Genomic DNA, 14,509 nt, shown 5'->3' with positions numbered 1-14,509 from the left:
TCCTCTTCTAGAGGAATAGAAGTCAGGAGTGACTGGAAATGAGTAGCAAGGAGGATAAAAAAAAACAACCAAAAACACAATAACAACCACCACAAAATCTTTGGGTTTTTATTGACAACTCAGCAACAGATCTTTGCTGCCTGACAGCTGTATAATGTTCAGCAAAAGTTTGCTTCTTTGGATTTATGAGGTATAAAAATGGTCATCATACTATCTGAAAATGATGAGCCCTGTCCTGAAATCACCACAGTCAACATTTAAAAACTGCAGTGGAAGGCAAATAAAAATGATTAAATTCTATGTGACAGAAGGTGCCGACACCCAGAGCACAAGCATCTGTTTCCACAGAGAATCATTCATCATAAACCAACTATGGAGTGGCCAGGAGCAAGTGGTCAAGGGCAAGTGGTCAATTGGTCAGGGAAAAAAGGCCTGCCCTGCTTTGATGATGCAGCAGAGAGAGGGTGGGTGTAGCCTGACCCTAAATCACATTAGCTCTCACCATGGTCTTCACACTTGCTCTTCAATTACGACGTCAAGAATCACTCAAACTACAGTGAAGTATTGTTTGGTTCCTCATTATTCCTGTTATAGAGCATGCTATGTTAAGGACAATTTTAATCAGCATGTGTATTGTATATATAATGTATATAATTTTTAACAGTTCATATATATTTCTAATCAATATATATGTATACAGTCTTGTGAATGTTTGGCTAAATATATATGTGCCTGTGTGTATTTTTTCTTAGTCCTTGAAAAATTCCTTGTTTATGTATTCTTGCCAACTTCCTTATACATATTGGGAAACCAAGACACAGAAATTAATTGTCCAAAAGTAAAATAAATGAAAAGGAAATGTGTAGGATTCACAGAAAGATAATCTGGTTTCAAATTTCATGTTTTCAACATTCTGTGCTAGAGGTCTGTTGATGTGGCTGCTGGCTACATCAGCCTAATTATTTAGTGGTCCATAAGCTGAGAGAAGCTTTTGCATTATTGATGAAGGGGAAATAAAACTTACAACCCATAAAAATCATATGAAATTCAAATTTCATTGTGCACTGAAAAGGCCTAAGTAATTCCATCTTAAAAATCTAAGCTTGCTCTCCCCTAAATCAGGAGGGTTACACAAAAAGTGTGCACAAAACATTTTTTGAGAAAAACTGCTGAATGTCTCAAATTGAGGATGTATATGTTAGGTATAAACAGAGATTGAAGTTTAACGTTAGGAATGCGGTTTAGCCCTCTGCTAACAAAGTTTTACTATAGCCCTCTGCTAACAGAGTTAACTATGGCCCTCTGCTAACAAAGTTAACTATAGATAAGATTAGCCTATTTTCCTCTGTTTGCTTAGTGTGATATATTATTAATCAAACATATACCTGACTGTGTGGAAGTTTCCCCAGATTGCTTAAGAGTTGTTTGTTTCATGATATAAAAAGACTGTTAGATTGTAACTCGGGGCCTCTGAGTGTCATCAGCGGAGGTCCGAGCTAGCTAGCAATAAATGCCTCTTTGCTGTTTACATCGGTCTTGGTCTCTGGTGGTCTTTTCAGGGGTCCTGAACGCGAGCATAACATGCACACATAAATTTTTACTGAAACACAGATGGATTTATATATGTATTTTATATATGTATATATTTATATATGTATATATATTCCAAGAATTCCATGACTATGTAATATACTGGCAAAATTCAGTCTTTACAACAAGTAGTGTGGACTGCAGATCCAAAACTATTTTCTAGTGCTTGACCTCTGCAGTACTGAGATGAGTGGAATACTTCAAATTTCCCATCTCTCTGTGATGTGACTTTCCACAGTGTTTAAGCAAAACTTCTGTTCCATCTCTTTCACACTCCTGTGTTTACTTCCTTTAAGAGAATGTGGCACAATGCCAAAGTTCTGACAAACCACCAATAGGTTGGTTCACCTTGTTATGAAATGTTGATGGAAGTATAAACAAAGATAAATATGAAGACAGTCTATGCAAAACTGAAGTAGAAACTAAGCCAAGTTTCCAAAGTACAGTTGCCGTGACTTGTAAAACTATTTGAGTCACTGTTCAAGGAGAGAGGAGAGGAAAAACATTTGAAATCTCTTTTTAATTAGATTGCTCCAATTAAAGAATTGAAGTTCAAAGGGTTGCACACCAGATGCAGATCCTTCTTCTAATCAGTTTGTCCTTCTAGAGATTTAGCATTTCTCACCTGAGAATCAGACAGTGACGGCAAGTCATTCTTGTTGAAGCTACCTGTGTACACAGAAGAGCAAGCAAAGAGGAAAAAGCAAAGGTAATTGGGAAAGTAGTGCTAGAGCTTCTCAGATGACCTGATTTCAATTTTTTAAATAAATGAATTAAAATCGACATTTAATTTAAACATTAGTTTGGCAAAAATTTTACCTGAATACTTCATCACTGGCTTTTATCTCTCAGAAATCACTATAGCAACAGCCCCAGGAGTAAGATTTAGCATTTCCTCAGCCACTGTTAAGTGAATGACCATGAACAATGTGAATTTAAATGCAAGGAGCATGAAATATACATTGTTAGACCACAGCTAACCTCTGGTTTTGTTTTGAATTTGAATTAAATAACCACTCCTATAAGAACAGGAAGCAAGTGTGCACATATGGTGATTATCTCTGAAGAGGAAATATCACCCTTTGCTCTCAGAGGACTCATCTACAAATGTGTACAGTGACTTAAAGGTCCTTAAGAGATTGTTTTTTTGACATCTTGTGGTTTTTCTCCCTTCTATTCCTTTATGAAACTCAATCCTAATAGACAGTAGCTAGTATCATTAAGCCTTTAATGAGTCTCCAGCACTTTTCCACAATGGAAATGAAACAGCAAAACAGAGGTCAAGTACAGCTCCTTGTAGGCATCCAGTGAAAATAGGAGGGGTTGTTTTACAGATAGGATGGAAATCCAAAGATAATCTAACTTCATAAGAACTAAGTTTAAAAGGTAGCTTTGCCTGTCCAGGGAAGAAGCTAACTTATGTTTTGTTCCCTGAAGATAATGAAGTGGAACCAATGTTATGTAACATGAATCTGAACCTTAGGCATCCTTTCCTTTTGGTTTCCAAGACGAGCACACAGTGATCTTAAAATCAGTCACTTAAAATCAGGACATGTTCATCATTCTATCATTCTCATTTTATAGATGGTGAAATTGAGACACACAGAATTAATTTTTCCCAAGGACATCTAGATGATTTAGGGGTTGCTCAAGTTTTTTATGGCATACACCAGGGCTTTGATTCTATTTGATAGAGTAACTCTACCTCCTTTCTCCTTCCCCCTCCAAGTATACAAAAAAATGGCACTGGATCAGTACACATGATACTAAACTTTGACTGTCAAAAGCTAATGCTAGCTGTTGCATTATGTGTCTAGAAGAAGGAGAAAATATTGCCATTGCTTTTTCCATCCAGGAAAGCTAGTGAACACTTGACATTATCAAATTGAGACAAGTGAGTCAGATTTAAAGTTGTTGCCCACAGTATATCCTCTGAAAGACATAGAAAACTCTTCAGCCTTTGAACTCCACTAATCCCTTAGGTAAGCCATTTCAACCAGAATTTATTAAGAATACCATAACTGTGCACACATTTCCTTTTAGCAGCTGCAATTACATACAATTTGCACATATTCAGTAGAGTCTACAAGAATGTATCTACTTTGGCAAGATTCAGTATGTTTTTCTGCTATTAAGATGTTGTACAAAAATATGAAATGTCCATTTGCAAAGATATTCTCATAACTGGAAGAACCCATGGCTCTGTGACTGTCCTTCACTTAAACAGTTGTTCACATTATTGTCCTCCATCTTCCCTCAGCCTGGAATACAGTCATCCCCTTCCTTCCTTCCTTCCTTCCTTCCTTCCTTCCTTCCTTCCTTCCTTCCTTCCTTCCTTCCTTCCTTTCTCCCCTTCCCCCTCCCCTTTCATTTATTTATTTATTTTTATTGTCAAGTGATGTACAGAGAGGTTACAGTTTCATACGTTAGTCCTTGGGTACATTTCTTGTACTGTTTGTTACCTCCTCCCTCATTCCCCCTCCCCCTCCCCCTTTCCCTTTCCCCCTATGAGTTGTTCAGTTGGTTTACACCAAGTGGTTTTGCAAGAATTGCTTTTGGAGTCATTTGTCATTTTATTCTTTGTCTCTCAATTTTGATATTCCCTTTCACTTCCCTAGTTCCAATACCAGTATATACAGCATCCAGTATACTCAGATGAGATACAGCGATAGTGCGGGTACAACCACAGGAAAAGGATACAAGAGGATCATCAACAATAGAAGCTACAGTTTCACATGGCATCTGGAAAGTGATTACAATAGTGATATAACAGTCGTTTCCATAACATGGAGTTCATTTCACTTAGCATCATCTTATGTGTTCATAAGGGTATAGCTATTGGGTTCTGTGATCCTCTGCTGTGACTAGCCTAAACCTGTGCTAATTATTCCCTATGAGGGAGACCATAGAGTCCATGTTTCTTTGGGTCTGGTTCACATCACTTAGTACAATTTTTTCCTAGTCCTTCCATTTCCTTGGAACAATGTCATTCTTTCTGATAGAGGCATAAAATTGCATTGTGTATATGTACCACATTTTCCTGATCCATTCATCTACTGGGTTGGTTCCATATTTTAGCTCTGACAAATTGTGCTGTGATGAACATTGTTGTGCTGGTGGCTTTAGTGTGTTCTTGTTTGTGGTCTTTTGGATAGATGCCCAAAAGTGGGGCTCCTGACCCACTTTTCTTCCTTCCTTCCTTTCTTCCTTCTTTCCTTCCTTCCTTCCTTCCATCGTCTCTCTCTCTCTCTCTCTCTCTCTCTCTCTCTCTCTCTCTCTCTCTCTCTCTCTCTCTCTCTCTCTCTCTGTCAGCCATGGGATTTGAAGTTACTTGAAAATAAAAGATTTATTTATTTTTAATCTTTGCTTCCTCCAGTACTTGGAGTATGTACAGACACCGTGATATCTAGCAACATATTTTGTGAATGATACTAACTGAATTTTTTAGAATCAGTGAATCCCAGCAGCCATTTTCTCTTTCTAAAAGCATGCCTTTCAAGACTTGGATGTTTTATTCTTTTGAATGTACTTACATTCCTCTTCTACTTGTAAACTGATTGAATCATTTCTGGTGAAAGCTCAGAAATAAACTGAGCTATTGCACTAGATAACTACACGATGGCTGATGTTCAGCGAAGTTTGTGCACTTGCCGAGGGGTACTGGGCATTGTGGGGGTTGCACATCCCTTTGTCATGGTGGGTTTGAAACTCCCCTCATATCCACAGTGACGTATTCATTTTACATTACAACAATGTACTTCATGTCTTCTAGAGCCATACTTTGAGTTTTGCACCATCCCTCTGTCCCTGGTGAATTTTTTAAGCACTTGATTCCCTCATTTACAAGTTAAGACAGGTAATAAGACCTATCTCTTAGGGTTGAGTTATTACACATCAAATTAACAACAGTGTTGGGTGCTATAACCATTGGTGACTATTACATTATTATTTACAGGCATAAGTAATGCTAGTTGTTTATGAAATAATATTTAATCATATTAACTGCAATTTTAAAAAGCATTTTTCATGAAATATAATTAGAATTTTAATCATTTAACAGTGAATTTCAGCCTCCAGTCTAAAAGGAACGATGTTGGGCTGGGGATATGGCCTAGTGGCAAGAGCACTTGCCTCGTATACATGAAGCCCTGGGTTCAATTCCCCAGCACCACATATATAGAAAACGGCCAGAAGTGGTGCTGTGGCTCAAGTGGTAGAGTGCTAGTCTTGAGAAAAAAGAAGCCAGGGACAGTGCTCAGGCCCTGAGTCCAAGGCCCAGGACTGGCAAAAAACAAAAACAAAAACAATAAAAGGAACGATGTTTATCAATTCCATTATCATTTCCTAAGACAGAGAGACTATACAATTTTAGACAGCAGTCAATAAGTATAGGCACTGTCTGAAAAAATCTTTAAAGTAAGGGATGTGTTCAACTAAAAGGGATATATACTCTCCATTTATTTACTATTAAGACTGTCAGTTCTTGGCCATACAAAAAGCATCTTGCTCCTTGTAGATACTGTCTTGCTACTTCTTGAAATCAGTAAGCAACTAGGTAAGTACAATTTCAGAGCATCACAAAACAAAAAAAATCTCCCTTTGTGATGACTTATGTTTAGCATATTGCACTACAACTAAGAAAATCATTTACATTTATGAACATTCTGATTATAAAACCATATATAAAGACAAACAAAAAATATCAGTGTAACTAACAATATAATTTCTGTTTGTTTATTTTTTTAAATCATTTGCTAGTCTCTGGAATCTGTGAATTTTTTTGAATGTGAGGCCCAAAGTTAATAAAAGTTTCAGATGGAGGGGAAAAAAATCAACAGAATCAAAAAGAATTTTTATGACTCTTATCTAATTTCAATAAGTTATTATTTCTTCACTACACTATTTGTGTGGGCACAGTTTCAATCATTTTAACTCATATGTTTTTATTTAATGTTAAGAATAATTACATAACCTTAACAGATAAGTAGAATGATTATTTCTACTTTCTACATGAAGAATTGAAGCAGAGAAGTTAACTGATTTACTAAAGTCAACAAGAGAGTAAGTGAGCAGGATGAAAGCCCAGTCAGTCTGAGTTGAGAGTTCTGAGGCCAGCCATGCCTTAATGCTAGAGTTCTATACCCAGGGAAGAATTGTTTAGACTGTGTGGTTGAGCTTAACATGAGACATACTTGAAGAAAGATGAGATTCCCACTGCTCTAGTCAGTGTGCATCCCAGTCAATTTGGAAACTATTTTTCTATCTCTATTGCTTATATTTTCCTCCTAGGTCTCAAACTTGTTGACCTTCACTTTGGTTTTGTGAAACTACTCCATACCATTCATACAGAATGCTCCCTAATACATGTACATACTTTATAACAGCTGACACATTGCATTATAGTTGGCAGAGTTATGTTTGGGGGCTTTGGGTTTTTTTGTGGGGTTTTTTTTGTTTGTTTTTGGTAAGTCACTCATATCAGGCTGGGGACTCCTCTGTGATTTTTATAGTTGTGTTTCTAGCTACAGTATCTGGTATATGGCCTGTCAGATAACTGGCTGTAGATAAGTAAGCACTTAACAGTGTGAATGGATGAACCGGTCAACTTTCACACTGAAGGTGAGAAGTACTTTGATGTTGTCTCTTAATTCGTTCTTTTTCAAAGCCATTTTCCTAGCCACCTGGAAAGTTGAAGGCAAAAATATAAAATATTCTAGAAATGTCTACAAAGGTTTCATAAGCTGAAAATTTGTTCTATACTATAATTTAAAGTTGTAAGGTTACTCTTGATTCTTAATTTATATTACCTCTCAGCACTCAGAAGGAAGAGACAGGATGGTGAGTTCAAGGCCAGCCCAGGCTGCATAGTCCCATTTGTAAGGAAATGGAAGGACTTGGAAAGAATTATACTAAGTGAAGTGAGCCAGAACCAAAGAAACATGGACTCTATGGTCTCCCTTATTGGGAATAATTAGTACAGGTTTAGGCAAGTCATAGCAGAGCATCACAAGGCCCAATAGCTATACCCTTATGAACACCTAAGATGATGCTAAGTGAAATGAACTCCATGTTATGGAGACAATTGTTATATCACAGTTGTAACTACTTTCAACGTCCCATGTGTATCTGTAGCTTCTATTATTGATGATGTTCTTGTATCACCTTCCTGTGGTTGTACCTACACTATCTCTGTAATCTTAGCTGAGTATGTTGGAAACCGTGTATACTGGTATTGGAACTAGGAAATTGAAAGGGAATACCAAATTTGTGAGACACAGGGTAAAAAAAAGACAAACAACTACAAAAGCAATACTTGCAAAACTGTTTGGTGTAAATGAACTGAACACCTCAAGGGGGGAAAGGGTAAGGGGGAGGGGGGTGGGGGGTATGAGGGACAAGGTAACAAATAGTACAAGAAATGTATCCAGTGCCTAATGTATGAAACTGTAACCTCTCTGTACATCAGTTTGATAATAAAAATTTGAAAAAAAATTAAACATGAAAAAAATAAATAAATAAAAAGAAGACACCATTTCTTATCACAATCATTCTCAACAAACCCTCTCACCACCTACCTTCTGGAAAGTACAGGGTCCACATGTGAAACCCTCAGAAAACACTTCCACAGAGGGTTTGGTACCTGCGAATACCAGGGCCAGGGTGTTCTCATTGATAGTACTAAATATCCAGCAAATACTGGCAACCTAAAATTTAAGTGACTGTATCATAACCACAGTCTTCCTTTCCCTCAAAACAAACATCTGACTTTTCCATTCCGTACTTCCTTTCTATCTTAAGATACTTCCTACACTCACATAGCACAGAAAGAAGCAGTTTGTTCCTGTACAGTGTTGACTAAGTGAACTGATTGATTCTCAAAATATCAACTGAAAGTAATACAGAATATGTGATGAATAAACAGCATGTGGATAAACAACAGAATACAGACAAAATAATACAGACTTGGTGATGAGTAAATAACATCAGGCATACAGTCCAACACCTACTATATGATAAACACTTCATACTTTCACTACTCTTTAAAAACTGTAGGATTGTAAAAAAATAAGACTTGTGCTATTAAATTTGCTAAAATGCTACTTAACACTTTCAAAGTGATATCTAAGTTATAAAAATATCACTTTTTGTAGCCAATGAGATGTTTGGTAGCTTTGGTGAGACCCATCTCTATAGAGACCCTAAAGCCACATCACCAAGGAGACATAAAATAAGATAGCTTCAAAGTACATGAGTCATACAGTGACAGAATAAAAAAGAAATAGCAAAATCCAGTTATCTTGAGATATTGGAAGAATGAGAGGACAGAAAAATCAATAAGATATAGAATCCCTAGCACTATCTGCCATCTTCAATTTATTAACATTTATAGAACATTCCACCTGACCAAAGAAGAACCCATGGAATCTTCACCAAACTAAACAACATGCTAGGTCATAGAATAACTTCAATGAGTTAAAACAAATAAAATGAGGTAGAATATATTTTTATAGAAATAGTAAAACATAGTTGACAAATTCTTTAAGTATATGGACATAATAGCACACTTATAAAATTTGAAGAAGATAGAAAAGGGAAACAAAGTCAAGTACTGGTGACTCACACCTGTAATATTAGGTATTTAAAAGGCTTAGATGTGAGTATCACAGTTCAAAGACATCCTGGGCAAGAAAGTGTTTGATATTTTTATCTCCATTTAGTCACCAGAAAGCCAGAACTGGAATTGTTCCTCAAGTGGTAGAGCATTAGCCTTGAGTGAAAAAGCTAAGTGATAGCACACCGGCACTGAGTTCAAGTCCCAATACTAACATACACACAAAAAATAATGAATAAAATAAAACCAAAAAAGGTACAATGAACTGAATGAAAATAAAAGCATACCATATCCAAATGAATGCAATTCAACTAAAGAAATGCTGAAAGAAATATTTGTAGTCTATTCACATTGAAAGCAAAGAATTCAACAACAATGATCAAGCTTCCACCATAAGAAATTGAAGCTAAGAAGGAGAAGAACAATAAAGGTAATAATAAATTCACTACTCAGGAGGCCAAGATTCGAGGATCACAGTTCAAAGCCAGCCGGGTAGGCAAGTCCATGAGACTCCTATGTTTAATTATCCACCAGAAAACTGGAAGTGGCACTCTAGCTGAAGAAGTAGAATGATAGCCTTGAGCTGAAGAGCTCAGGGAGAGCACCGAGGCCCAGAGTTCAAGCCCTACAACCAAGCAAAGAAAAGAATAAATTCATTATGTGTAGACAATGAGAGGACACAAAGAAAATAATGAAAGTGAAACCTATTATTTGCAAACTTTGATTCAATAAATAAGCCCCTATCTTCACAAGCAGTGAGTCAGCTGTCCTTTGTCTGGTAATGCACACCAGGATATGATAAAGGAGAAAGAAGAGTAACTGATGGCCTAATACCACATTGATTTCATGGTCAGTAAATAAATAAATACAACTTCTATCTTAATATTAGGATATAAAATGTTCATTTGAGATTTTTTTAGGAGCCAATATTAAGTATAATACAATTAACCAGAGTCCTGAAAATTTATGATACCTTTGTTGCATTAATTTTTTTTTCAAATTACATGAACTTTTGAAAATAAGTTTGAATAGTATTCCATGCAATAAATCAAAATAAGTGTGAGCTCAGAAATTAGACAGTTTGGTTAAAAGTCAATTGTTTAATCTTTTGTCAGGTCATGTCCCCTACTGATATTCTGGGGAAAGTTTGCAAACCATGTTAACCCTTTATGAACATGCTGTTCATCTGACAGGCTGCACAGGGAAAATACTGATGTACTTCTACTGGTATATTTCCACTTCAAAATACTTTTAGGGTAAGTTTTACTGTGCTTTGCTTTTAAATATGATTTTATTTGCTCCATAAACAGAGATACTAAACAATATAAAATATGTAAGGTAAAGAAAAAGGGAAAGCAGTCTGTGCTCAAATTAGGTAATACCATTCAGCATATTTTTATCTTTCAGAATAAATAAGACTGTCTTTCCCGATAAGAAAAAACATAATTTTGTGATCTTATTACATAAAACATTTTTGTTTGTTGATCCAAAGCCAGTAACTTTCTTTGGGTACTATCTAAATTTCAGCAAAAATAGATTTGGGCATGTTTTCTCAAAAGGTTTGCCAAATACCTTCTTCCACTCCAGGATCTGTGATGGATTCTACACCTAAAGAGAGGAAATTTAAAGACCCTTCAGGCAGGATCTAGTGACTCAGCATCAAACCTTGTGCCGACCTCCACACCCAGCATCTCAGCTCAGAGACTAGATTTTCACCATGGTTTTAGTGCCTGAGTCAGTTTGATAGATTGAACCACATTCAGCAACTCTGAAACCTGAACACCTGTATGATTTTTTTTTACAATTTCTCTCTGGATCCTGAATCTTTTACTTGTGCGTTCTTTTGCCTAGTTGTCAGATGCTGACACCTTTCTAAATCTTGACCAGTTATCTCTCTGGTCCTCCCACAGTCTACACTACCAAATACCATCAGTTTCTCTTGTCCAGAGAACAGGCTTTGTTAGTTATGGCTCAGGGGTTCCCAACCATCGTTTTTTGCACACAGATGCCTGGGCTTCACTTCTTTACTAATAAAATACTGCATGGGAGAAAATTCTGAAAAACTGCATTAAAAACTATCTAGATGATTCTAAAATTAAGCCAGGAATGGAAAATTTAGGCTCAAAGTAAATAAAAATGGAAATTTATAAAGGCTCCAAAAAAAGTCTCAGTGCTGAAGGTGAGGTTTTAAAAATCACAGTAATACCAAATAATTTATCATGAACAAAATATCAAAATTTTAAGTAAAGAACTAGTACTTAAGGCATATAGCCAAAGGGAAAATTCATAATACTGATTCTATCCTTACTTAAAATTCTGATGTTTTATTCATCAAGACACTTCTGCACTAAATTTGATTTTTTTAAGATATTGCATTAAAATATTAATGATACTGATTGCTGAAGTTTGGGGCATCTTAAACTTTTCTCTTTCCTCAACCTGGCTTAGGCTCTGCAAACTGCTATCCTAACTAAATGCTCTTTAGTATTAACAATAATCTCCCTGATCTCTGGAACATGTGACTGTATAAGAATTGATTCTTTCTTTTCTGCAAATTCCTCATCTTCTGGCACAATTATAATAGTACAAGATAGTCATATATAAGTAAACAAAAATCAAATCACCTGATTTGATCCTGAATCTCCATTTCTTTATAAGGCATTGCTCCTGGGAAACATGGCTATCCCTAAAATATGAAGGACTAGGCTTGTATAAACATTTTTAATATTCCGGCTCATCATTACTCCCCATCACACTCAATCAGAACCATGGAGCTACTCCAAGAGTACGATGCTTCTCAAAAAATTGTGATAGATAGCATCAGTATCACTTGGAAGTTTATAAAATGCATATACTCTGTTTCTATCATCAATTAATAGATCTACAGAAGTGGAAACAGAGGCAGGAACCTAGGTTTTAATAAGGTCTTGAGGTGATTGTTATGGATGCACACTAAGTGTGAAAAATACTGATACCATAAATAATTATCTATCAATTGATGAATTTGTAGTGATCAGTAAAGAACTACAAACCCCTAGATAGCTAAGACCACTTCTCTCCAGAAAATACGGATAAGACTCTTCTCACTGGCTTTTGTAATACAGGCCAGCAAATATGATACCATGCTAGCCAGTGTGTGCTAAGGACAGAGTTTTGGCAAATAGATAGAAAGTTTCTTGGGTAACCAGGAAAGGGAAACACTCATATTATGAGTAAATCATCTAATTGGGAATACCAGGGTGGGGTAAGCCTAAAGAAATGTTTTAGAGCTTAAAGGGGGCTGATCTGAGACTATATCAGAAAATAAATGAATAAACAAAAAGATTCAACTGTAAACTGGGACAATTTTGCAAGGAGCTTGTGGAATCTAATGTTTCTTTTTACTTGCTACTAGCTGAGTGGCCTATCAGTAAGAATGTCTAGCTAAAGACAAAGAGCAAGGGACAATAGAATTGGAAAGTAGACTTGAGATCTGTATACCTGCTATGTCATCACTTCAGAAAATGAGGAAAGATTGTGAGTTTAAGTCCAAATGGATCCGCAGCATAAAAACCCTGTCTCAATATGATAAAAAATAAATAAGAAAAGTTGAAGAGATATTTGCATTGCAGGTGGCAGGGTTGGGTGGAACAGAAGATAATTCTTTTCTCTTAGAAATAATTTTTCCTTCTGAGTAGCACAAATTGAGGCAAGAAACAAATTGTTGAGAGCAATTTCTGTCCTGTAGAACCAGGGAAGGAATAAAGCAGTATCCATTGTCCAGTTTGCTAAACAAGTTGAAGGAGCAAACTAAAATTCAGGCAAACTCCTACTCAGCAGAAAGAATGTGCCTTTCCCCAGTATTTTCCCTTGTCACTCTCAACTTGGGTGGAATACAGGGACCAAAACTCAAATGGTGTCAGAAGCCAGGTGTATGATTAGAGAGAAGTAGCCAGCATGTGGGACAGCGAAGAGAGGCCGTAGAGTGTGCAGAACACAGGAGAACGCATATTCCACAAGCACCCCAAAGCCTCTCTCTGTGGCTACTCCCCAGAGTCGCGTGACATTTGTACTCAAGATGGTGGGTTTGAGGCAACCAAATTTGTTGAAGTTTTACAAGAAAAATCCAAATGTAATATTCAGTATCTCTCTCAACCTTAAAAGGTAAAATATATTCTAAGTCCCGCCCCCCTACCCCCCCTCCCTGCTCCACACACTTGATCTTGCCTTGATAGGTCAGACATGCACATCAGAAGTCGGGACTGGTGTTTGAACCTTAATAGATAATTAGAGGATTTGGAAGGAGAAATGGGAACTCATGGATTCTTCCACAATTCAGAACTCTCAGTCTTCTCATATGATCCTGATCATTACCCTCAGCTCATGGTTTTGGGGATTTATTATGTTTTTGACACCTTAGGGGACACTGTCTCCTCGAAAAAGACTCTTCAATTGACATTTTCTAGAAGGAAAGGCATCTGAATCTTTTTTAAAATAAGGAATCAATCAGTTCATCCTATTGAGAATTTAGCTATGGGCTATTTTTCATTGTCAGTTGGTAAGATAAAAGTAGGAAGTAGACACACATTGATATTTGGTGTATTCAGTTGGCGTCCGCAGAAAAAGGCTTGCTAAGTTTTAAAGGAATGTACAGGTTTGCCAACAGGATGCTTTTGAGTAGCAAAATTCCAGGAAGGAACTGTGCTTTTCAAAAAATAAAAAAAAAGATGAGTATGTAACATGTCAGAGGTGTGGCAGTGGACTAAAATTCCACTACATGACTTTTTCAACTAGAAATAAATGCTAGGTGACACGTGTGGGTTCTGTTCTTAGAAGATGGTGGAAAGAAGGAGAAGCACCCAAAGTATTTGCATATCCAGATTTGAGAGTAAACTTCACAGGTCATTTACAAATTTCATTCATGCCCTTAGCACAAATCACTTCGTCTGTCTTTTTATTTTTTTTATGCAGGATCTCATTATAGCTCAAAGTAGCCTTGAATTCACTAGCTGCTTGCTGCTTCAACCTCCAGGAGGCTGGGGTTGGAAGTGTGCACTATGATGCCTGACATTCAAATCATTTTCAAATGGCAAATTTGAGAAAGTCCAGGAATATTTCAGTTGGAAGGGTTTAAAATCAATTTTAACTCATTTTCCATTCATATAATATGAGAGGACAGAGGCAATTTTACTGGCTCATTGATGAAGCATTCTAAGGGATTTTATGGTAGAGAAAGAGGTTGAGCTCAGCACAGGCATTTCAAGCTCCAAGAGATGTGTCTAGACTAAGAAGGTTTTGCAATCCCCTCAAAACAAAAATCCTGTCAAG

Source organism: Perognathus longimembris, chromosome 12, assembly GCF_023159225.1.
Source record: "Perognathus longimembris pacificus isolate PPM17 chromosome 12, ASM2315922v1, whole genome shotgun sequence".
Classification (NCBI taxonomy): Eukaryota; Metazoa; Chordata; class Mammalia; order Rodentia; family Heteromyidae; genus Perognathus; species Perognathus longimembris.
Note: the sequence above shows the minus strand (reverse complement) of the source record.